This window comes from Anolis sagrei, chromosome 4, assembly GCF_037176765.1.
Source record: "Anolis sagrei isolate rAnoSag1 chromosome 4, rAnoSag1.mat, whole genome shotgun sequence".
In the NCBI taxonomy this organism is placed as follows: Eukaryota; Metazoa; Chordata; class Lepidosauria; order Squamata; family Dactyloidae; genus Anolis; species Anolis sagrei.
Genome location: NC_090024.1, coordinates 211,425,261 through 211,452,420, shown reverse-complemented (window position 1 = coordinate 211,452,420; position 27,160 = coordinate 211,425,261). Strand labels below are relative to the sequence as shown.

Sequence of the window (27,160 nt, the reverse complement as noted above, 5' to 3'; positions counted from 1 at the left end):
TTCTATGATTCCATGAAATAGAGATCAAACCAAACAAGCCCTACCTCAGTTTCAGGGGTACAACCTCTTATAGATTAGGTTTGACTTCCTTGAGAGATCAGTCATGCAGTTTTAGGGAGCTGATGACTGGCACTGCTCTTAGAAAGTCAAATGGCAACAATGGCCAGAAATGCCTTTGCCAGGTTTCATCTGATACATCAGCAGAACTGAAGAAATAAAATCTGAATATAGTAATATATTCTTTAATGACCTCATATTTACATTATGATGATGTGCTGTACATTGTGCTGCCCTTGAATAGTGCAGAGACTACAGCTATTATAAAATGCTATGGCTGAACTTTTCCTGCTTTATAGATCATATTGCACTAGTCTTTGAAAAACTTCAGTGGCTTTTAGCCATCCTTCCAAGCTACAAATCAAAGTGAATGGGAAATTTTCTGTTTGTTTTACTGATAAAGCTCACTTTGAGGGGCCACCTGCTCCCATATAACCTCCTTTTCATTTACTATCATTATTGGGGGTCCTTGTTATGTATTGCACCAATGTATAAAAATATACTAGTATGTATCTGATGCTGTGTATTCTCAGTAGCAGAACATCAGTCATAGAAACTCTTTGTCATGATCTCTATCTCATGCCATTCGACTATCAGCCCTCCTGACACAGAGCAAGTGGCCATGGGCCAAAAGAGAGGACAGGACATATGAACCAGCCATAAAAGTAAGTTACCCCCAGGTGAGGGGAAAGTGGGCTCTGGAATATGGAAAGGGGCAGGCTCCAGGCACCAGGACTCTTGAGTGATCTATAATATTGTAGCTAGGCATATATAGAAAGGCAGTAGTGCGAGACTCTTGTATTCGAAACAATAAAGACGTATGGTATCTTCAGCCCTTGTGCATCTTCTTTTAAGAGAAGGCTAATTCACAGCAACACAGTTGGAGCTGAGAAACCTTACACTCTTCTAGTTCCTCTCTTATTTTGCTTGAGATGAGCAGTAAAAACTGTTTTATTTAGTCAGACTTTAAATATTTGATGATTTGTTGCTTTTATATATAATAATGTCCATCATTAAAAAATATATATAGGAGGATTTTTATTCCTCATTTCTTTGGTATTTTCAGAGATCTTGCAGACTGACATTTTAACATTTTAATTTTTATTAACCTCAGATGTACAGATAATTGATAAACAATAAGATTTGTATATTTAATCAATGAAAAAAGAGCATAATGTTTTGGTCTGAGTCCTGTTTTACAAGGCTATTTGTGTACATGTTGTGGTCTACTAATTATGCAGAACCAGTTAAGATTAATCTATTTGGAAATCACACATAGACGCATAATTATTCTTGAACTAGAGCTATACAGCTTGAGCATCCTTTATTCAGAAATGCAAAATCCAAAATTGCCCACATGGATGGCTGAGATAGTGACACGTTTGCTTTCTGATGGTTCATTGTACTCAGATCTTTAGCTAAAACTAGCCGTCTCCTGCCACGCGTTGCTGTGGACCAGTCTGTGTATATGTGTTTTGTGTGTGTATATATTAGTGTATATTTGTGGTTTTGCACATGTTTTGTAATGTATTTTTTTGCTTTTAAAGTCTCTTCTGCTGTGTTTTTCCGTGTTTTTATGAGTGATGGTTACTCATTGGCCTGATAGGTGTATTGTGTCCAATTCATCAAGTAATTTTTGAGTTATGTTAATTCCATAAACGAACATTACATTTTTATTTATATAGATGTTGTATATAAAATTACTTTCACACTATGTGCATGAGGTGTATGAAGCATAAATGAATGTTATGTTCAGTCTAGGGCCCCTTCTCTAAGATATCACATATATGCAAATATTTCAAAATCTCCCAAAGTCTGAAATCCAAAACACTTTTGACCCCAAGAATTTTTGATAAGAGATATATAATTAGATTATATACTTCCTAATACAAAGCTTTAGGCAACTGCTTTAAACCATATTGATTTAGTCCAGTATTGCCAAAACTGATTGTAGGATTTCTCCACCATTTCAGACATTAATCTTTCCTAACCCTGTACTGGAGATTATATCCAAGGTGGCGAAGCCACTCCACATTTGAACCATAGTCCTACAAAATGGCTCAGTCAATGTTATTTTCAAGCACTCATTTATAATGTGCCTCCTTCTTAATCTTTGGTTCTCATGCTGTCCCTTGAGAGACCCATGAGTCTACCACCAGTTTTCATTCAGCAGTTGTCCACTCTATCATGCTGGCTGCATATTCAAAGAAATAATCATTCAACCTTACAGGGCTATTGTGACATCAGGAGTTTGGGGGTAACTGAAAAGAACAAAACTAGAGATGGGAAGTCCTGGGAAAGAAAAACAGAAACATTGGGGGGGGGGGCAGTTTTATTCAGTTTTCCTCATCCCCTCCCCCTCATTTTTCCAGTTTCTTCCAGACCTTCCCCTCTCTAAACAAAACTACTCTGGCAGCAGTTATATAGCTCACTTCATAAAGAAGTAAATGTTGGTTTTTACCTTCTTGGGAAATCCTAAGTGAATTTTTTAATTTCAATGCATGCTCATTTCTATGACTGTGAGTACTTTATGCAGGTCTTTAAAATTTTACACCAAAAAAGAGGGAAAAAAACAGGCAATCAAATGAATGGAATAATCATATAATTACAGAATTTGAAAGATATTGCAGGCCGTCTGGGACCCATTCACATGACACTGCTCCAAAACCAGTGTAGTGTAGGCATGGGAAACCTTGAGCAAGTCACAATCTCTCAGTCACAGAGGAAGGCAAATGTCCCCTGAACAAATATTGCAAAAAACAAACAAACAAGCAAACCAAAAACTCCAGGGTAATTTCACTTTAGTGTCATTTTAAGTTGGAAATTACTTGAAGGCACACACCAACGATTATACTGAAGCTGCAATGACAACATCCCATGGTTTTCTATGACTAGCAGTTTCAGGAGTGCATTTAGAATTCTTAGCCTCACTAAACCCCAGAGTTCCACAGGGGAATTGTAGCAGAATATAGCTCTACATACATGTAACATGGACAAGACCCTAGTCCAACTAGCACAGCGTTTCTCAGCCTGGGGGTCGGGACCCCGGGGGGGGGTCATGAAGGGGCATCAGAGGAGTCACCAAAAACCATCAGAAAACACAGTGTTTTCTGTTGGTCATGGGGGTTCTGTGTGCCAAGTTTTGCCCAATTCCATCATTGGTGGAGTCCAGGATACTCTTTGATTGTAGGTGAACTGTAAATCCCAGCAATTACAACTCCCAAATGACAAAATCAATCACCCCCCACCCCAAACCCACCAGATCTGGGCGTATCACATATTTGTGCCAGTTTGGTCCAGTGTATGAAAATATACCCTAGATATCAGATATTTACATTACGATTCATAACAATAGCAAAATTACAGTTTTGAAGTAGCAATGAAAGTAATTTTATGGTTGGGGGTCACTACAACATGAGGAACTGTATTAAGGGGTCATGGCATTCGGAAGGTAGAGAACCACTGAACTAGCACAAGAATGTAAAGTTACCATTTCTCAGTGGAAGTCTATTCATCCTTTGCTTCAGAGAGGAAGTGCCCACCATTCATATTTATTTCTCTATTTATTTTTCCATTTAAACATTCCCAGTTATCTGGCCAATCTTTTAAATGCATTTGTCCTTGCCCTCATTTTTGCAACTATAGCGCAGTTTCTAGGATCATTCCTTTCCCCTGAGCAACATGGAAGACTACTGCTATGCTCTTTCCAGATGTTGTTGTTCTACCCTTACCCAGGAACTGTGCAGTGAAAGCTTTCCTATAGATGCCCCCAAGTAGTGAGGCAACATCTTGAACATTTTCAAAGAGGAAAAAAACACCAGGGTCACTATTTGTCAAGTTTAAGCATTGTTTAAATATGAGCATACTAAACTATTAATTATGCATATTTTGTCCTCACTTGATTGGCAAGAGCAATGGAAACAAAAAGCATGATCTTTCCCATCCTGTATAGCTAAAATTAAGTAGGTGGAAACATGTGTCATTAAGATAAATGTGCTTTTCACCTCTTTAAATGGGAGGTCATTAGCTGCTGCCTTCTTCCAGTGCTATTAAAAGGTGAAGATCCCAGCACATGCAAATGGGGGAGCAATTTATGATGGATTTATTTCCAAGAAGCCCTGCACTTGGCCTGTGACCTTGAGCTCATGATAATTGGGATGTGTAATTTACAGAGGCGCCTTGGCCAGAATAATAGATTTCTTTGGCCCTTGGTTTGCAATATGCTGAACTCCATCTCCCATTAAAATTAGCAAAAGAAGAGTAACTTCAGCACTTCACTGGATCAATCTTTACACCATGAAGTGTCCTCAGAAATGCCCTGTAATGGAAAAATGCAACAATCACTAGAAGGAAGAGTCATGGCTGGCAAAGAACTATCGAATTATACAGTTAGAATGAGCCCCAAGGGCAACCTAATCAACTCCTTACTGTGCAAGGATTCCCAGCTAAAACACTCCAGACAGATTGTTACTTGTCCTGTTTAAAAATGTCCAGTGGAAGGGAAACCAGGCAGGTGTTGATTGTTTCTCAATGTAAGAATCACTGCAGAGCTAGGAGAAGGTCCTTTTTTCAGACTCCCAGAATCCCTAAGCTAATATGGTCAAAAGAGCCTTTCTAAAATCTGAACCATTTAGTGCATCTATATTACCCTTTTTGCTATTACAGTCAGCCCTCCACATTTGTGGGTTTGACATTTGTGGATTTTATTATTCACAGATTTTCTTAATAATAATAATGATAATAATAATAATTTTTATTTCTTGCCCGCCTCTCCTCATGGCTTGAGCCTTAATAAGTTCTCTCTAGGGATCTCTAGGTCCCCCAGTGTAACTCTATGGCAACTTGCACTAGAGGACCTAGAGTATTCCAGAGATAATACTTTTCTAGGCATTTGTTAATCCTGTAATGTGAGTCTATGGTTAATCTCCAGTGGAAGTTGACCACAGAGTTACACTGCAGTGCCTAGAGATTCGTAGAGAGATGCTTACTCAGATTCAAAAATATTGGTTTTCAGCTACTAAAAATACAAGAATTAAGTGAGCAAATCACTTTCTCTGAGCTTTAAAGAAAGGCAGAGGCAAAATCTCCTCTGAACAAATCTTACAAAGTAAACCTCTTAGAGTCTCCATAAACTGTAAATGACTTGATTATGGCAATAACAACTAAGAACATAACTGGTACTTGGATGGGACACCACCAATAAGCAAATGCTGTGATCTATATTTCAGAGGAGGGAACTGGCAAAACCACAATTTCTTGCCTGAGAAAACATTATGTGGTTGTCGTAAGTGACTAGAAGGCATATGCAAGCATAAGAATGGTATCTTTTTATATTTTAAAAAACCATACATTTAATAAGCTGACTAGATCTATCTTAGCATAATCAGTCCTAACATTACACACATTACCAATGCATGGCAAAAAGAGTATATATAGAATATCTTGTATCTAGGGCATACTTAATGCATGGTCTACAGTATGAATTCAAAATCTCTTTCCAGTAAGATGCAGAAGATAAAATAGCTAAAGAAATAGTCCTTGCTATTAAAAAAGAAAATAAACATAGAATCTTTGATTACTAAAAGAAACTCAGAGAACTGAAATAAATTTGATTCATCTGATTTATATGTATGTACTATTTTTGCTACTGAATGATGCTATCCAGTATGTCATTATATTCATTTGTTAAAATAACTTTCAGAGTGTTCTTTTTTTAAACATCCTGTCTAACAAGATATCTAGTGAACTCTAAAGCTTTCTTATAGCTGTGAGCATATTTTGTTAGTCCTAAAAAAGATATTGCCTGATTCTGGAATATGACATTTTTAAAAATAAGTTACCACAAGTTGCATTGTTCTGGATGCAATTTAAATTTACTAGTCTCTTCTTTTCATTTCATACCATGCACATCTGCTTATGATTGCTTGCTTTAGCTTTTGAATATTTGTCTAAATTACTGAACTCTCTTTTGGAGAGGTACGGAGCCTGTAAATGACAGAAGCTGAAAAATAACTGCAGCAACTATCTGTATATGGACCTCATCAGATGGAGGTTTTCCCCTGTTTCTACACACTTCAAAGCAGAAATCTCAAGGATCCCATCAAATAACACATGGCACATTCAGTGGAATTCCATCTCCACAGCATGTAGAAATGAGAGGATTTGAAAAATGGGCAGGAATCAACTCCATCCCTCTTATAGTGTGGAGAAACACTTAAATTGGTATTTTCCTTTGAATGGGAAGTGGTAGATTTGTCCATTTCTGTTCTTTTGATGCAATGTTTCATCATCCATGTGGGCAGTCTGCTAATGTCCCCCAATGATCCTTCTGTTGCCATTAGTGGTTTAAAGATGATGTGGGTCCCATTGAAAGAAGTGGTTTAAAAATGTGCTAGTCTCCCTGAAATGGGAAGTGACAATCCCCATCCATGTGATGGAAAATGAAGCAGATGGCTTAACTAGAAACAGGAGCAGGTAATTATGTGTGATGGGGTAAGTAAATTATCTGTCTTCTTTAAAGATGAAACATCATGGAATGCCACACAAAGAGCATGATTCCACCCACATTGTGGGATGAGGTCCTATGTGTACATGCCTTCAAGGTACCTGTTTATTTATGGTGATCTCATGAATTTCAAAACATTTTTAGGCAACAAATATTCAGAGGCGATTTTGTAAGTTCCTTCCTTAAAACATGACCTAAGAACCTGGATAGTCACCCATCCAAACTGACCCTGCTTAAATAATAATAATAATAATAATAATAATAATAACAACAACAACAACAAAAACAACAATAATTTTATACCCTGCCTCCATCTTCCTGAGGAGACTCAGGGCGGCTTACAAAGGGACAAGCCCAAAAAACAAAATTAAAACACAGTGCAATAAAGTAAAATAAAAAAAACAAAAACAAAATATCAAAATTAAAATAATCACAATAACACAACACAACATCATGAAAACAATCCTTAGGCTGAACAGTAAAGATAGTAATCTCAGAGGGCTAAGAGTTTGTTCAAGATCAGATTATGGACCTCTTCACATTGGACAAAAAAAGCCCAATTTTGATGTTTTTATTCATGGCAAAAACAGGGATCCCATGCACTATTACACAACACACAGAAGGCCCTGCCCACTTTCCTCCAAAAGTGGAGTGAATGCGCCGAAAGGGAGGAAAATGTTGTATGTCCACGGCAGGGAGGAAAGTGTAGTATGTCACTTCCCATTTCTGGCCCATGTCACCATGTCATGGCAGAAAGATCGGCGGGACAACTCATGTTGCTGTGCATTGCTGCCCTTTCTGCCATGTGATAGGGAAAGAAAAAAGGTGCTAAAGCACCCTCTCCCACACCTCTGTGTGAGGGGGCGGAGGGAGGGTGCGCAGGGCACCACGAGCCACCCCATGCACCTTCCCTATCACCGGCAATTGCCAGTGCAACAAAAGAGCCCAAAAGGGCCAAGTGAAAAGGTCCAAAGTCTGACACCTGTAGGGTATTTAAGCCCCATGTAGGAGAGTCAGTTAGCAGCCTTCAAAAATCATGTATCTGTAGCAAAGCACAGCTCAGAATGAAACACTGATTTCTCTAAGTAATTGTTCTTTTTTCAAGAAAAAGAAGTGACCATCAATATTATAAATGAAATAAACAGTTGTAGATTGTGTTTTTTTAAATCAAACCCAATCCCCAACATTTGTATATAGAACACAGGTGCATAAATCTTTATGCAGGAATCATACATTTAAATTAACAATTCCAGTTGCATCAGATTCCAAATCACACTGAAACCCTTGTGAGAAAAACCTTGCAGACGAGAACAAGCTAACAATGAACCATGTACTATTCAACTTCTTCCAAATAATAACAGGAAAATATAAGTGTATGCCCAAAGAAGTGAAGTTATTCCTTGTTAAGTTTCAGGCATGATGTGATAGTTATGCCTTAGTTAATTACATTAGTTATTTGCAGCTAGTCATAGACACATTCTACTTAACCTACATCAGGATCCTAACGGTATACAGAGATGTTGTTTGAAAAAACATGGTATTGTATTGTGTTGATATATTATCTGTAGTACGATATGAACACTGAATGGTACATCAACCTTCTTGAAGCCAAGCTAATATGTGTATAAACAGGGCCTGGGTGGGATACCTTATGTATAGCACTCTGAGCTCTGTAACAGAAGAAACGGTTGTTGTACTCCCAGTTCCAATCCACCAACATAGTGCATTTTGAGGGAGTTTGGCAAGCCACATGATTTTCACCCCTGCTCTATACCATGTTTGAAGATTATCTCTATAAGTAAAGTGTAAGAGTTAACACAGCAGATGAAAATTATTAATCCTGTTCACTCTTCTATTTTTGCCAGAAAAATATACTATAATCCCTGTTTGGTATTTATAATGGGAAGACTGCATGGTGCCTTCTGAAAATACTTTTATGCATGACTTGTTCTTGCAGATAAAAAGCATGGCTTTTCTACAAGACTGACCTTTCCCTATTCCTTTTAACAATATGTAGTTGGGTGTGGGAAGGCTTTAGGCATCACTAATCACCTCCTCTTCCTCTGGTTGCCTTTAATAATTGGCTCTAAAGTGTGCCTTTGACATGTTGTCTTTTCAAGCCATGCTTAGCTTTTTTCTTTGCTATTCTCCTCCTCAGTTGACTCCCCTTGCATTTGATGTCAGCCGTCCTTAATGCTCTTTCTTTAGCAGAGCTCCTTTCCCTCCTCCCTAGAAGTTCAAAAAAGAAAAATGTATTTTGTGCTGTCCCTTCCATCATGAACAATTCTCTTTTCATCTGCTTTTTGGGCTTCACCTTTCTAATCCAGCTGTCTCTTGCTTTATAAATTACTTACATAAACTGTACAGCCTTTATTCCGTTCATTGTCAGAGAATGATAGAGGGGCTGGTGCTGGTCACTCAAGCACATGGTGATGAAAAGCATGCTGCAAAAGAACACCCCAGAGGCCCTCACTGTCTTTCCTCACTTTCTGTTCATGGGCTGATTAAAAAAACAACCTGCTTTGTTCTTACTGAATATGCTGCAAAATGTCTATATGGGTGAAATGTTATCCATAGGAACTGTGGCAAATTCTTGCCATAATCAGTATTTGGCCTTCAGGATAAGGCTATAAGACTCTATTACATCCTTTTCAATTGTCCCAATTTGGCAAGGACAGTCCTGGTTAATCTTGCTGCCCCACTTCTTTGACTACTTTTAAAATTTCCCCATTTCTCTCTCTACTTCCCACTTTCCCTATTTATCCTCAGATGGCTTGAATTGCTGCAAATGGAGTTCAAAGTTCAAAAATAGTTTGTACACAGTTCATTCAGCAGAAGAGAGGAGAGAGGAGAGGGCAGAAACTTGTCCTTCCAGCCATAAGTGAACTTTTATCTTGTCTTTTCCTCTGCATTGATAGCTTCAGCCATCCTGACCACACTTTGATGTTGCTTTGCATTTGTGTCCTGTTTTTCACCTGGATAATGTTGGAGAGCATGCTGGTGCCTGAGGGAAAGTGAGATTATATCCCTCCCTGCAACACATACAGAAGCTTACTGTGCTGCTAATTGAATACTGGCTCCTTAGCAAATGTTGAATGATGCTGTAGAAAGAGCCATCTCATATTTGCTTCACTTTGTTTAATCCTAGGGTCAGTCCTTGTGGGGCTCTAATGCCACACTTAACAACCACCTGTGGATGAAGAGATAAGATTGTCACAGCCTAATTCAGGCTGGGATTACATTTACACACTCATTTGACAGCAAGTCCCATTTACTTAATGAGTATGCTTTCTCTGAAGACTAAAATATTTTGAATTTGGGATATATATTTTTTAGATTTTGGAACACTCATATTTTTGTATCTGTACATAATAAGATTTCTTGGAGACTGGACCCAAATCTAAATACAGCATGAATGTATGCCTTATACATGTAGCCTCAAAGTAATTTTGTACAATATGTTTAATAATGTTGTGAATTCAAATAATGTTTGTGTAGTTTTGGTGTTTTCCAGGCTGTATGGCCATGCTCTAGCAGCATTTTCTCCTGATGTTCTGCCTACATCTGTGGTTAGCATCTTCAGAGGATGTATACATTGAACCACTGGAAAGCAAGCGTATCAGTGTTTCAGCCACCCTAGTGGACAATTTTAGATTTTGGAATATTTCATATACTGAAATTCCAGGAAAGGGGTGGTCAAGTTGTAAAGATTGAGCAGTTGATGGTTCTCAGCAGTCTTACCCAAGAAGTGTTGCCTGAAGCAAAAGACATGATTGTAAATCCTTTCTCATACATGAACACAAGGTGAACAGAATGGCAGGTCAATTGTTTCTCATCTCCGAGCATATGCCATGAGAAGCATTTGCCTCACTCTGCCAATCAGTAGAAGAATTGTGGTTCCTAGATGTTTTTCAGAAGTCACAAATTCAGTGAAGGTTGATATGCTCAAAGAGATACATCAAAACTCTACATCAAAAAGCAGAATAATGTGATCAATTCAAGGTGGAAAAAAGCAGAATAATGTAGTGAATATGGATTGTATAAATTAGGCATTTTTTTGTTTATTCTGTTTCTTTTCTGGAAACGAGTAGAAGGTTTTGTAGGTCATTGAAGGAGAAGATTTGTAGAGCTCACACTTTCCCTGAAAAAAAGATTCTACTCTGCTTTGTTCCTTTATTTGTACACTGCCTTTCACTCAAAATGTGGACTCAGATCTAGTCCATTCTATGACAATCTTGTCCAAATATTCCCAAAGAGCTTCTGTCAATCAACATAGGAAATACAAAGCTAGATAATCCAACTGTTAGGATTTCTAGGAGTTGAAGGCTAAAACATCTGAGGACTTGCATGTTGAGAACCACTGCTATAGACCATAGGGGTCCACTAACATACTTTTTATATATAATAGTGTTTTATTTCAGCTGCTTTCAGTTCCAATTCTAAACCAAGATCCATGTGCATTAAATAGGCTGTATTTTCTAATTAACATGGGGCAATATGTATCTGAGGGAGCCAGTGTGGTATAGCAGTTTTACCACAGGACACTAAAAACCAAAGTTTGAATATCTGCTCAGTCATAAAAAATCCCGAGTAAGCTTGGCAAGTCACTCTCTTTCAACCTCAAAGAAAGGCCATGGCAAACACCCTCTGAGCAAATGTTGCCCCCAAAAAACACCCTCATGATAGGTTTTCCACAATTTGGAAAAAGACTTGAAGACATACAACCACAATTCTATCAACCTGCACTTTTCCATTAGACCCTCTCTCCGTAGTTTTCCTGTTTATATTGAATTTTAGATTGTGGCCTCTGATAGCCAGGATCGAAGCCTTTGTGCACATTTCTGGTACTAGATCAACAAACAATGACAAGTCTTTGGTCTCTGAGTTTTTTAACTCCTGTTTTTTTTTTCTCTCTCTCCTAGACTAAAGAGGCTCTTCTTCCTGTTTTCTGTTCATCACTGAGAAGCTGCTTTCTTCTCCTGCCAGGCACCAGGTTTCCATGTGGCAAACAGCTGTGCATGGCAAGCATCCAGAAACAACAAGGTTCTTCTGAAAGGCAGGATTGTTTCTGGTGAGAAATTGAACCCACTGATGACTATTCTTATGGTGAGTGTCATACTGTGGTTCTTCATTATGGGGTACAGCATTGACCAATGGGTTTTGCAGAATTGTTATGGTCTTGAATTGTGGAACAGTCATATCTAAGATGAGTAGAATATATTATTGTTGTTCCTTTTAATGTGTTATTTATTACACTTTTTTAAAAAACAAGCTTGTTACATTGTTTGTTTCTTATTTGTTACTTTTTAGTTCCTTTAAACCAAATTCACTAAACCAGTAGAAAATAACCAAAGATCTGGAAAAGTTGAAAGGATGGTCTCAAAAGTCAATTATTGCACAAAAGAAATAAAGCACATTCATTTTTTAAAATAAAATTGCTTCCTTTCATTGCCTCTCTCCAAATTAATATGTTACAGTAACAATTTCATTTGTGATTGATTGTTTTCAGGCAATGGTTAACATAGAGAAAAAAATAGGCAGGTGGAATTTCATGTAGATGGAACTGGCTCAGCATTTTGTGGCCTAATTTGAGATGTTATTGTGGCTGATGCAATGGTCTATGATTGCAGAAAGCAATTAGAAATGTACAAAAAGGGACATTTGTCTTTTCCATAGTCTGTGGTTGACATTTCCACTGAGACCAATGTGAAACAATGTTTTCTACCAAGAAGTGACAAATGCCTGTTTTTTGTTTCTGTCTCACATTGCCTTCTGCTGATCCAGACGGTAATAACACAGTACAGTGGAAACCTCTGAATGGAATGAATGGATGCTTACATTGTATATGCTTTGTGGAAACATACTCTAATATATTCATATAATGGAGGTCTCTTGATTTGCTAACATTTGGGTGAGCTGTCCATTTTAGGGTGGGTCACTTAGACTGATGTTCAGCAGAGCATTTGACTTTCCAGTTTTGACTGCCTTCTGCTGTTTTCTCCTGCCAATAGTTCAAAAACTAGGTCCTGGGTTCCAGTTGTAGTTCACTGTGGATGCAGGAGATAATTGATTTATAAATAACTCTGTAGGCACTCACACACCCCACCCCAGTATGCTATTGCTATGTGTTGTGGCACATGGCTAGCTAGTCATTTCAAAATGAGTCACCAGCAGTCATGACAACAAGAAGCAGGGGATATTTAATGCATAGAGAGGGGGGTTGTCCCCATGTTCATTGGAACTTTAGCTCAGGGCATACACATGTAAAAATCTTTGTCATTAGACATATAAAGTTTGGATGGAGGTGAGACTTCCAGTCCACACCAGCAATCTGTAGTAGCAAATCTGAATGTAGATGCGATGTTTCTGAATTTTTGAGGACATACTAGCAGGGTTGAAAGATATCTTCTAGTACTTTACAGGAGGTCCAGCCTTTCTCTGTAAATCCAGGAATTTCCCACTCCATCTCTCGACTATGAATGGATGATCTGTGCCTGAAAATTCTACAAAAGTAGACTTGACAAGATTGGGAAAGGCGTACGGCAAGGCTGCATCCTCTCACCCAACCTTTTTAACTTGTATGCAGAACACATCATGCGATGTGCGGGGCTGGATGAATGCAAAGCTGGGGTGAAAATTGCTGGAAGAAACATTAACAACCTCAGATATGCAGATGACACCACTCTGATGGCCGAAAGCGAGGAGGAGCTGAGGAGCCTTCTAATCAAGGTGAAAGAAGAAAGCGCAAAAGCCGGGTTGCAGCTAAACGTCAAAAAAACCAAGATTATGGCAACAAGAATGATTGACAACTGGAAAATAGAGGGAGAAACCGTGGAGGCCGTGACAGACTTTGTATTTCTAGGTGCAAAGATTACTGCAGATGCAGACTGTGGCCAGGAAATCAGAAGACGCTTACTTCTTGGGAGGAGAGCAATGTCCAGTCTCGATAAAATAGTGAAGAGTAGAGACATCAGACTTGCAACAAAGATCCGCCTAGTCAAAGCCATGGTATTCCCTGTAGTCACCTACGGATGTGAGAGCTGGACCTTCGGGAAGGCTGAGCGAAGGAAGATCGATGCTTTTGAGCTGTGGTGCTGGAGGAAAGTGCTGAGAGTGCCTTGGACTGCGAGAAGATCCAACCAGTCCATCCTCCAGGAAATAAAGCCCGGCTGCTCACTGGAGGGAAAGATACTAGAGACAAAGTTGAAGTACTTTGGCCACATCATGAGGAGACAGGAAAGCCTAGAGAAGACAATTATGCTGGGGAAAGTGGAAGGCAAAAGGAAGAGGGGCCGACCAAGGGCAAGATGGATGGATGGCATCCTTGAAGTGACTGGACTGACCTTGAAGGAGCTGGGGGTGGTGACGGCCGACAGGGAGCTCTGGCGTGGGCTGGTCCATGAGGTCACGAAGAGTCGGAGACGACTGAACGAATGAACAACTAACAAAGACTTGACAAATGCACAAAGAGCACCTAGACATGTACAAGTGCTCTACGTGTTGGTTTGTGGCTCATGCTAGCTGTGGTGAAACCTCCCCTCTTCTTTGTGCATTCAGTATACTTTTTTGGCCAAATTAGCAGGGTTCATGAGTCTGATGGTGGCACTATGACTCAGAGAGGAAGAAAAGAGCCTAATTTTGCCTTCTGTTGGAACTGGAGACATTTCATATTCATACTCAAAATAATTTCAGGCAACATATTTATATTGTCTTTATAATGCTATTAATATGTGGATCTCCTGTATGATGAAATACCAAATAAAAAGGGCACTAACAAAAAGAGCTCCAAAAATCATGTATAAGTAGCTATAATATTAAATCCCAAGTATGACCCCTGGTTTTATTCTACGCCTGTAATTATGGATATTCCAGGATTTAGTTAATGTCCATATCTTTGTCACTTTGAATCTCAGATTTTGGGAAAGGTGGAATATATATGAAATATGAAAACTATAATTGATCAGAAGATGGTTGTGATATTGAGATGGAAAAGACATATGAATGAAGATGTGAAACTGACAAGGATCTGAAATAGACTGTCTATCCATTCCTATCTATAATAAGGCTGGGGGATTAAGTACTTTCCAAGTTATAGAAACACCAACATATTTGAAAGCTGTTCTCCCATTGCCTTCAGATCAATAGAGTAATTTATTCAATGTAGAACAAAGTTTCAAGAACTACACATGAAATCTTAATAGCAAACTATAATGTCTCAAAGCCTCTGAGATCCATATAGAGAACTCGTGTCATTTTATGGTTCAATAAACCCTTATAAGACACCAGTAGGTAAGCACAACTCAGACATGTTTCTTAAGAGCTGATGAAAGGAAGGGAAAGGGAGGGGGGAGATTAAAGAACGAAGCCATACAAGTCTTACTATGTTCTAAAATCTGTGAGGATGAGGTGCAGGAACTAATTCTTCTGCCTATTATAGTGATATACTCAATTGCTCTTCGGAGAGACTTTTAAAAAAGAATTATCCCTTGCAGTACAATCTCCCCCCCCCCCCCCTCCAAAAAGTCATTAACTTCATACTGTACACTTCCCCCCAAAAGCTATTGCTGAAGTGATGGTTTGGAGAGACTTGCATAGCTCTTCTTCATTAAAGATATTGTTTTTATCGCCTCCATGCCTACAAAATTTTATTGGATAGGTAAAATATATTGCTTAAAAGTGCATGCATAGCTTTAGAAAGTATATTACTGGTATACAGACATTTCTTTATCTCCTTCTGTCCTTGAATCTCATACCAATGTTGCTCATCCAGAGAAATCGTGAGATAATAGGCATTCTGTACCATTAAACTAAATTAAGGATCCTTATTAGTGCAATGCCATATATATTACCATGAAGTAAGACTTACCACCATGTTGTATTTTTGTAGTACACCTTTCCTAACTGAATCCCTTCAAGTGGAGTCATCACTCACCAGTTTGGCACTTGGTCTGTTAGTTGGGGATGCTATGGTTGTGGGTCTTTAGTATGTTGTCCTGTAGTCTCTTTCTAGAAATTTTATGTTATAGTTTCTCTTTCATACTAATTCCTTTCTTGGATATAACTGTTGAATCATAGATTACACATGTGTTGGAGGGAATTTGGTGAAGGTCACTGTGCCTGCAGAATCAGGTGGGGGTTTTTTTGGACATGGCTATTCTATAAACTATTCTATATCATGACCCAGAATTCCAGCCTTTGTTGAGTTGTGCTCAGATTGTCAGAGTGAATGATACTGCCTAAGAGCTAGCAGCTCAACATAACATTGCTTTGAAACTGATAATCAGGGCCAGTCCTGTTATGAGACATGGTGGGACCACCATCTCTGGCAGCAGATTTGGATATCATGCAATGGCAGCCAATTGCTACCATTTCCTCTCAGTTATTTACCTTTTGATAGTCCATGGTATCCATAAAACTCTCATCCAGTCCTACCTATTTAAGGGAGAAATTTTAAGCCCAAACTAAAGAAAGAGCCTTTCCTCAGTCATTATGGTCTGCCTAGATGATAGGAGATGTTCTCAAATACTAAAGAATGCCTTTTCGTTATATCAAGTATATAATTATGCAGTGTACTGAACTAATTGCACTTAGAATATTTTGAGGGTTTTTTAAGATTCTAAAGATCTTGCAAATAGGGCCTATATGTGCACCACACATCTGTGTGTGCATGCAAATGTATGCATGCTTGCGCTTATTACAAAAAGGATGAACTGCTTAGAACTCTGTGTACAACTTTATAACTATAAATATATATCTTATGCACTCCATAAACCATACAGATATCTAAGATACAGTGTGTAGATGTGTTCTAATCTATATCAGAATTACTAACAACATCAGTGACAACAGCAACATTTGTTTTTACCTGCCTTTCCCTATGGATTGAGGCAGGGAACAATAAGAAATTAAATACATCAGTGCATTGGACAAATAACATAAAAAACATAACAGTAACAAGTTCAAAGAGCATATAAAACCAATCCATAGTTCAAACTTGGATTTTTTATATGTTCTTTAACAGATGTTCATACTTTAAAACTTAAGGTGGCCATGCATTTTCTTCTGCAGAGAACAGTCCTCTATTTGGAAGGCTGTCAAATGAGATAGTCCTGTTTTTGAAAGAGAATGTTTTGAATGAGCTGTCCAGTGAAAGTATTATGTAATGAAGAAGAGCCATAAGGATGAAGCTGAGGAACCTTGAATTTGTCCTTCCATAAAAAGCAACTGAAAAACAGACCCATCAGGCACAAAAACCACCCCATTAGAGCCTTCATATCTCAGGTGAAGTTTTTTAAAAATGATTTTAAAGATCTGACTTTGTACCTATAAATATAGATAAGCATGATCTTCTCAGTCTTCTCATTTGTTTCCCTTTTTAAATTATGCATGTCCTCTTTTCAAAGTATTATATAAACTATGGACAAAATCACCTCTGAGTATTCATTGCCTGAGAACAATCTATGAAAGGGGTTACTGTAAGTTTTTCTGGATTTACGGCCATGTTCCAGAAACATTCTCTCCTGAAATTTCGCCTGCATCTATGGATGCCTGCCATAGATGTAGGTGAAACATCAGGAGAGAATGCTTCTGGAACATGGCCATACAGCCCGAAAAACTTAGAGCAACCCAGTGATTTTGGCCATGAAAGCTTTTAACAACACAATCTATGAAATCCATGTTGTCACCATAGACTGATGGGAGATTTGTCAGCACAGACACATATACATACAAGTGGTCAACCTGGACAGAATGGAGAAAGCATGGCACATGGGACTTATGTAGCTTCAGATAGTTTAGTCTGTGGGCCTGGGAATCTCTGAAGCCTGCCAACATGCTTCCAAATTTAACTTTTGGGGATGAAAAACAAGCTTTAAAACTATGGAGAAAACAGCACAAAATTATAGAAGCTTGGATCTTCTTGCCTGTTGCTACCCTGTGTAAATTGGGAATATAGGTCAGATTTGGAGTGATTGTGATGCCGGACTTAGCGCGGGTATGCCGATCGGGTGTCTGCGCTAAGTCCGGCGTCAATTGTGTGACCTATGGAGTAGGTCCGTAGGAAGAAAGGAATGACCCCAGCAGTTACCCATACCTGCCATGGAGTTTATGCAGATAAAAATTAATAACAGACAATTCCAAGACTGGGTACCAGAGTTGCCCAAGGGCAAAATGCTCCTATTTTATAGTGAAAACTTTTGTGGCTGAGGCCCCTTCTACACTGTCACATAAAATCCGGATTATCTGCATTGAACTGGATTACACAGCAGTGTAGACTCGTATAATCCAGTCAAAAGCAGATAATGTAGATTATCTACTTTGATAACCTGGATTATCTGGCAGTGTAGATGGGGCCTTAGAGAAGTAACTAAAACAAATGCTTATCCCTTGCCATTTTAATTGCTCTTGTTAAACTACTGGGAATTTGAGATATTAACCCTGAGCTCTGCTAGAAGACCCTGATGGATGTCTGCCCATGCTTGTACTAAACATGCCACATAATCATCTTACTTCATGCACTGGATCAAATTGCTCCTCATTTTGAATTGGGATTCAGATGAACTACTTTGATAGCTCTTGATTGTCACTATCAATGTGATTCCTTTATTCGTTTTGGAGGTGCCCGGCAAAGAGAAAAGCTATTCCTTGAAAGCATCCTCATTGCTAGTAATCTCGGGTGTCTTCTTTAGTAATTGCTCATGTATATCTTCCTCTTAATTACCATCATTTGATTTGTTTCTCTGTGTTTTCTCTATTGCTCTTATGGGTTTTATATTATTATTATTTAGGTGACACATGCTTGGTTCTAAGCACTTAATTATCCTCTTGGGATGCATTTCATTTATTCATTAGCACTGAAACTGGAGCTGCTGGTTTGCTGTATTTTCCCATGCTTTCTCATTTTAAAAATAGTGAAATAAAAAAAGTGGGTATGAGAGATCAGCCAGCTTTCACCTCTTGAATTGCTGCTTTTATTGTTGTTTGTCTGCTGCAATATCCTGGCACCACACTGGGAAAAGGTGGCAGGGTGTTGTTGGGATTTGCTTGTTTGGCAAACGGAAGCTCCTTGAAAATTGGAAGGTAAATTCTGTCACTGGCTTAAGCCAAGTGTGCCCGCTCCCAACTTGAGAACAGAAAGTCGCATGGCGATGAGAAGGAAGATGCCAAACGCTCTGGCACTGGGATTGCAGCAGACTGCTGTTTCCTGTGGACAGAGCTAGCAAAATGCATTCTGTTCCACCTCCATCTTGTTCAAGGCATGACAGCTGTGCCACATGCCTGAATGACAGCAGGTAGCCCACAAGGAGCAGGGTGAACAGTTCACACGCTGCTTTGTCACCTTATGTTCTGTTGCCTTGTGTGACTCAACTGGCAAATGAAGAGTAGGAGAGCTGGAAAGGAGGCAAATAAGCAAGAGAAAGTGAGGAATTAGGCAAATCCAGGCCTGGACTGCCATTTCTGCGGAGCCACCATTCTCGCTTTATTTAGCTCAGCCCGAAATAAAGGGATTGCTTTTCTGTTCTAGATGGGGCAAACAATACAATCAACATAAAAACAGATCAACAGGATAATTAGGTCTGTAATTCCTACAATGTCAGATGCTTTTTCTATAACAAAATGGGCTCCTGCTGAATATCTGCAAGGAAGCAGTTCCCTAAACATAGCATTACAACCAGATCCTCTCTTTTGCTCACCATCCACCTGCCTCCCAACCATCAGGAACCTGAAGAAGGCAATTGAAACAACCGAACAGGGTGACCTTCTGATCTGTACCAGTTCAATATCATTTAGAGCCAGGGTGGGGATTTTTCAACCTTCCAGATAATGATGTACTACAACTCCCATAATTCCTCCTCATTAACTATGCTGTCAAAGGCTTTTAAGAGTTGCAGGACAATAACATCTTTTGTTGTTGTTTATTCGCTCAGTTGCTTTTGAATCTTCGTGACCTCTTGGATCAGCCTTCGCCAGAGCTCCCTGTCGGCTGTCCCCTCCCCCAGCTCCTTCAGAGTCAAGCCAGTCACTTCAAAGATACCATCCATCCATCTTGCCCTTGGTCTGCCCCTCTTTCTTTTTCCTTCCATTTTCTCCAGCATCATTGTCTTCTCTAAGCTTTCCTGTCTTCTCATCATGTGGCCCAAGTACTTCATCTTTGTCTCTAATATTCTTCCCACCAATGAGCAGTCAGGCTTTATTTCCTGAAGTATGGATTGGTTGGATCTTCTCACGGTCTAAGGCACTCTCAGAATTTTCCTCCAGTTCAAAAGTATCTATCTTCCTTCGCTCAGCCTTCCTTATGGTCCAGCTCTCACATCCATAGGTTACCACGGGGAATACCATTGCTTTGACTATGTGGATCTTCATTGCCGCTGTGATGTCTCTACTCTTCACTATTTTATCGATATTGGTCATTGCTCTCCTCCCAAGAAGTACACGTCTTCTGATTTCCTGGCTGCAGTCTGCATCTGCAGTAATCTTTGCGCCTAGAAATACAAAGTCTGTCACTGCCTCCACATTTCTCCCTCAGTCTATTGTTCCATGCTCAGTTCTAACTGTTGTTACTTGGTCCTTATACAGATTCCTCAGGAGAAAGACAAGGTGATTTGGTATGCCCATACCACCAAGAACTTGCCACAATTTATTATGACCCACACAGTCAAAGGCTTTAAAATAGTCAATAAAACAGAAATAGATGTTTTTCTGAAACTCCCTGCCTGTCTCCATTATCTAGCGGATATTGGCAATTTGGTCTCTCGTTCCTCTGCCTTTTCTAAAGCCAGCTTGTACATCTGGCAACTCTCTCTCCATGTATTGCTGGAATCTTCCTTGCAACATCTTTAACTGGTGAAATATGTTTCCAGGTAGATGTTTCATTTTTTAAAAAATCACACACATAGCTGCAAATGTATATTAGATGCTTTTTCTGTGCTCTCTTCCAAAATAGCTCCATAGAGAATACTCTGCTGATTTTTGTTTCTTTTGCTACCTTCTCCCACCATTAGATCTTGGCTAAGGCAAGAATAATAACATGTGGTTTCCTTGATGGATAACTTGCATATAGCTAACTATAAGAGAGTCTTGTGAAACCACTCGCTCTTGTTGCAGCAGTGTAGTAAGTGAGGCCATGTATTGTCAAAAGCTTTCATGGCCGGAATCACAACCTCTGAGGATGTCTGCCATAAATGCAGATAAAACATCAGGAGATAATGCTTCTAGAACGTGGCCATACATCCCAAAAACCCTACAACCCAGTGAGGCCATGGACCATATTTCAGTTCTTGCAGACCACTGGTGGTCTTTGGAATCAGCAATGGGTAGCCACAGTACCACAAAGTCACACCATACCAAAGTCATTAGTGAACATTCACATTGTAGCTAGCTACACAGTCATGCTCAAAGCCAAATACTATTGCTAGATAAGCCTACTGGAGGATCCCACTGGTATCTGACAGGATACCAGTAGATGTCTCTTTGCCAAGGGCCCTTTCAAACTTAGAACCAGCCCTGGTACAAACACAGAAGGCTGCTTTTAAACTGGACTTATATATTTTTGAAGCAGATGAAAGAACTGGTAAACAAAACTTCTGGGTATTCCTTACTTTAGAAAGCCCTATGAAATTCATGGGTCACAGTAAGCTGGCAGATGACACAAAAGCATACACACGTGCACCCATACACACACACACATACCAAAACCAAAATTGCAACATATTTGGGATGTCCAGGATTACACAAATGAAAGCACTGTGGACTCTTATTGTGTCAAGGTTTATTAAATATGTTAAATATGGTTTTCTATGGGTGAGCAGATGATGACTGGATGGCATTTGTTCTGTATCAGAAACTAGAGCTGATGTGGTCTATCCAATGTAGTTTTCTGAATGAGCATCCCAAATAAACAAACCAAATCTAAAGTTGACCAAAAACTGATTCATAACCGTTTTGGTGCTAATGTTGGAAAATGGTCCCTGGTTAAGTGGTCCCTGGTAAAAAAATAAAAAAGAGGGTTGGGAACTACTGTTCTAGGGCTTAGGGCAAACATAAGTAGTGAGCCATGTTGGGGTAACTAAAACCAGAATCTGTCATAAGACATGGGGAGCAGGTACTTACCCTACAATACTCAGCAAAAGTGATCTCTAATTAAGCTTAGTGGTTCATTGGTAAGTTCATTTCCTCCAAAATGCTAGGGCTTCAGAGCAAGCAGAAAAGAGAATATTATCTGCAACTTTTGCTTACAAATGTCTGTAGGTTATTTGGGTGCTAACTATGAAAACTGGTCTCCTATCAGTTAGATTTAAATTATTTCCAACTTGTTATAGTTTGTTTTCAATCAAAATCAGGGGAATATAATTTTACTTTGCTAATCTTTGCATTGCTGTACAACTGACAAATGTGTTAAACTAATTAGGGCAGCAGGGAAGCAGCAAACACTTGCTTCACTTAGATTGCCATTCATCCTAGAGCCAGTCCTAGCTGGAACCCTGCCAAGTACTCAAAGGTGTTACCTCTTGATGCCAGACACAATTTAGCTATGCTTGCATAATTTCCAGGGAACATTTAATAGCCATTTTTTCCAGTGTTAAATTTAAATTAGAAACTCACAACATTGGGAAGAAATCAAGAACATTTAAAACCTTAGTACCACTGTACATTAAGATATGAAGGTGGAAAGTATATAGGAGACCAGATTGTGGTTGTTTTATATAAAGAACTATTGTGTTCTTCTCATCAGATGGGACTGAATATGGCAGAACCAGCATATGCCACCACAGTGGCAACACAGGAGGCTTCCTGTGTTGGCTTAGTAGCAATGTGGAAAATTAATAATAATAATAATAATAATAATAATAATCCTTTATTTGTATACCATTCTATCTCCCCGAGGGAACTCAGGGTGGTTTCCAGCATGGTAAAGCATTGCAATTACTGACAATAAAACATTTTAAAAGTTATTATAAAAAGTATAAACATTGTACTATATAACAATTGTACATATTTAAAATTTAAAAGCCAGTTCAGTACTAATTACATTAGGCAGCTCAGTTTTCAGTGGCCAAGATTCCAAAGTGGGCCTCGACAACTATGAGAGGACACGTGTACAACGCAGTAGGCTAGGGCTCGGGAAGTGGCAAAATGCAAGCATGGCCTACCTGATGGTCAGGGTGGGACCTGGAGATGTTTATTTCCAAGGTCTGCTGTATAACCACAAGAGGTCTGGGCCAACAGGGTAAACATAGGCCTGGGGAAGTGGGTAAAGTGCATGACAAGGCCCTAACTAATGGCCAGGGTGGTACCGGGGCTCTTCATTTCCAGGGCCTGCTGAATAGCTATAACAGGGCTGGACCAGGGCTAGCAGCAAAGCACTCAGGAAGTGTGTAGAGTACAGAGTGGGGACCTAACTAGTAGCGAGGGTAGGCGCTTCCCCCTGTGGAATGGGCTTGTGTAAGTTGGGCAATGCGAGGCATGGAGAAATAGGTTCCCCAAACAGGCACCGCTGAATTCACCACGATCCATGGTGATTCCAGTGGCCAATGTGATCAGGTCACTAGAACAGGGTGGATTAAATGTATCCTGTGAATGACTAGGAATGAATTAGGATATACTTTGGCACCATGTGCCCTCACATAGAGTCTCCGTTTATGGTGCTCCCGTGATAGGTTTTTCTCAACAAGCTTTAATGAGAGAAGATTTGCCATTGCTTTCCTGCAAGGCTCAAAGAGTGTAACTTGCCCAGGAGAACACAGTAGATTTCCATGGTTGAGCAGGGATTTGAACCCTTGCGATTGGCATCCTAATTTAACACGTATACTACTACATCACACTGGCTCATATATGATTTACTTATTTAAAAATAGATCATTTTTGTAGTCACAAATTCCATAAAGGATTTCACATGTGTGTATGGGCAGATTGACAGCTTCTCAATGTCTTTTCATAGTATGACCACTTTCCTGCCCTTTCATTTCATAAAGAGAATAAGAGATACATTTCATCATTGCCTGGCTTTGTAGCATAGCCAAACCTCTTGTTTTGTCCATTTCTGCCTGCTTTCTTCCAACCTGTCAATTGTAATGCCTGAGGGAGTAATGTTCAGCTCAGGAAAAATGGGGTTCTGCTTGCTTTGCATTGTTGTTTTGTGCCTTTAAGTCCATTCTGACTTGAAGTGACCCTGAGGTATCATGGGATTTTCTTGGCAAGATTTATTTGGGGAGGGTTGCCTTTGCTTTCCTCTGAGGCTGAAAGAGAGTGACTTCTCCAAGGTCACTCACTGGGCTACTATGACTAAGTGGAGATTCAGATCCTGGTCTCCAGAGTCATAGTACAATTCTTAAACCATACAACCTCTCATTTCACGTAGTGTCTTTGCAAATTGATGTATGGATATCAGCTCCTCTATTAATTTTTTAAAAAATAAAGCTTTGTTAGTATCAAAGAAAAGTGGTGGTATCAAAGAAAAGTGGTGGAAAAATAAAGAGGAGAGTCATGTCTTGCTGCACTTTTAAGGCTTCCCGCTTTATGTCATATACCACAACTTCAGTGCCGTGAAACAGATCCTGAGATTTATTTGCAGAGATGTATGCATGAAGTCTATGCATGCTGGGGCAGGTATATAAGAACTCCACATGCACTGTTTTTGTTATGTTTGAATTCATGACATTTCATCCATATATTCAAGAAAGAGGAAAAATTATTCTGAGAACGAGAATGGCTGGATATCCTATCCACTTATAAAAAGATTGTTCAGAGGAACAATAGCCTTTACTTATTTTTTCTCAGACTAGGAAGTATTATAACTGCATTTTAGCTCTCTCTTCACTCTTCTTCTATTGAAATTCTAGCAAATTAGTAACTACATGATATATGTGGGGTGTGTCTCATAATTGCCGTACAGATGTACATTGATCTGGCCATATATTGTAAAGGGACTTCAAGTGTTCCCTATCTTCAAATAGGTTAGAAAGAGTAACAGAGTATAATACAGTGTTTAGAAAGTAGGCAAAGCCTTCTTTGGGGATCATTTTATTTCAGTATCCTTAAGAGAGAAGGAGGAGAAATTCATGAAATTAAAGCTGCAATAAAGAAACCTAGGGAAATGATGTGAAATTATGCAAAAGGAAGGATTCTGTAAAATATTCTTGATATCCCAAGAGACCAAATTCACAAAGATTTGCAGATTAGCATGTAGAGGGAATTACTTTAATATTTTGATGAGAAAAGATAATAGGTAGATTGTTAAATATATAAAAACTGGATTACTCCAAGGACACCACTTTGAGTCTCCTTTGTGGAAAGAAAAATGGGGTATAAGATGATGGTGGTGGTGGTAAGGTGAGTAATTGTTAGCACAGGTACTCCAGAGGGAGTCAAGAAAATTGAGAATGTATTTGCAAGAAATAAAGATCCCCGTGAAGTTTAGTAGGTGACAGACTTCATGGGAATAATCCCCATTTGCTTAACCCTGTGGAATTAGAGGAGGTTGATTCTGTAGTCAGGTGGGACTATAATGGCTTGAGTTAACCTCCCAGGCCATGCCCAACACTGAAAATATGAGAGATGAGCCAGTGGCATGTTTCAATAACACAAGAGAATGGAAGTATGAAAGATAAAATCTGGGAAAGATCTGCAATCTGTTATTGAGCAACTATAAAGGTATCCTCAGAACTTCAGATTTCTGCACTTTTTCTCACTATTATCAAATCACATTTGACAGAATTGATATTTAGGTCTGTGTCTTATCTGGGACGCTCTGGTCACATCCCGCCTTGACTACTGCAACGCTCTCTACGTGGGGCTGCCCTTGAAGACGGCCCGTAAGCTTCAGCTAGTCCAGCGCGCGGCAGCCATGTTACTAACAGGAGCGGGGCGCAGGGAGCATACAACGCCCTTGTTGTTCCAGCTCCACTGGCTGCCGATATGCTACCGGGCCCAATTTAAGGTGCTGGTGTTATCCTACAAAGCCCTAAACGGTTCCGGCCCAAAATACCTTTCGGACCGCATCTCGGCCTATGAGCCCACGAGGGCCTTGAGATCGTCTGGGGAGGCCCTTCTCTCGATCCCGCCTGCCTCACAGGCACGTCTGGCGGGGACGAGAGAGAAGGCCTTCTCGGTGGTGGCCCCCCGGCTGTGGAACACCCTCCCTGTTGACATCAGGCAGACGCCCTCCCTTATGGCCTTTCGTAAGAGCCTAAAGACATGGCTATTTGAGAAGGCATTTAACTGAATGTACATCATCTGGTAATGACAACTGGAACGGAATATGGACTACGAGTTTGGTTATGATTCCACGATAAGACGGAGCGGATCATTTGTAGTGTAATTATAGTAGTGTGTATTAGTGAGATGTTGTTTTTTCGATGTGCTTTATTGGAAACTGTTTTTAGATATGTTGTACACCGCCGTGAGTCGCCCTAATGGGCTGAGAATGGCGGTCAACAAATGCAAGAAATAAATAAATAAATAGGTGGCAAATCAGTATGGAAATGGGATCATCACAATTGGTGAAGATTCTTAGCATACAGCACCATGTGTAACCCATTGTCAGTCTGCCCTATGACAAACCCATCAATAGTGTCTGATTGTGCCACGGTGTCACAACTTATCTAGTGCCATGATCTTCTTATCTGCGAGTGTGTCAGCCTTCCAGCACAAGATACTGGGAGGGGAGGTTAACCTGTTCATCCACTCAAACCTACTCCCTTCACTGTAATTGATTGAATTAGTGTACATGTATTTTTCATCTTTAAGCTAAACTGTGCTTCAATTTCAAAGTTGTTTTTTCTAAAACCTGGTGACTTTAGAAAATAGTGCTGTGCACCATTCCATTTTTCAAAATAGGCTCTGAGTGATTCAGCACCTTTGGGTGTTGGATTGCCTGTAATGGCATGAGCGGCGCAGCCGTGTTTTTTCAGCCACAAGAAAAACATGCACACACAGGTCTACCTGCTTGAGCCAATCAGAAGAAGAAAACCACTCACGTGCCTTTTAGCCAAGCTGTTCTATAAATATCAGCACAAGTGCTTCCATATTGCTGGCTGTTGAGGGAGACAGAGATTGTGTGCTAGCTAGCTTTGTTAGTTGTATCAGTATCGTCGCTGCTTTAGATCAATTTTTGCCTTAATTATTTTCCTTTGACAATTTAATTAAATTTTCTTAGTTTAATATCATTCAGTCCTTCTTCTTTTTCATATTTCACTAGGAAAGTAAGGGTTGGCATGCATTTGGGGGGGGGGGAGGAGCTATGAAAGGTCACTTTTGAGGGATGTTTGTTTAAATATTGATGTTGTTTATTGAAAGGAGGGTATAGCTTGACATCCTTGAGCCCCTGTAAATTGCTTGTTGTGTATCTCTTTGACTCTTGTATTTTCTTGTGGCTTCTCTGTGTGTATACTCCTTCTCTCACACAAGAAGCCTGAGGCTATCCCCTCCCCCCCCCCCCCAAATATTATTTATAGATAGATAGATAGACACATATATTATATATACACATATATATTATACATAATAATAAATATATACATGTTATATATATATAGTGTGACCTGGGTCAAGTGACCAGGCTTTCAGGGGAGTGAAAGCCGGAGGGAGATGTACTACTGACTC

The 27,160-nt window shown here is 39.5% G+C and overlaps 1 protein-coding gene across 1 annotated transcript in view; it reads left to right on the top strand.

Annotated features, from left to right (window-relative positions):
- The window catches only part of DLGAP4 (DLG associated protein 4), a 431,492-nt gene that overhangs the window by 84,671 nt on the left and 319,661 nt on the right, over nt 1–27,160 (top strand). Inside the window, exon 2 of the mRNA XM_067468148.1 lies at nt 11,485–11,668. The gene's annotated coding sequence lies outside the window, so the exon portion shown is untranslated. The remainder of the gene's footprint in view (nt 1–11,484; nt 11,669–27,160) is intronic.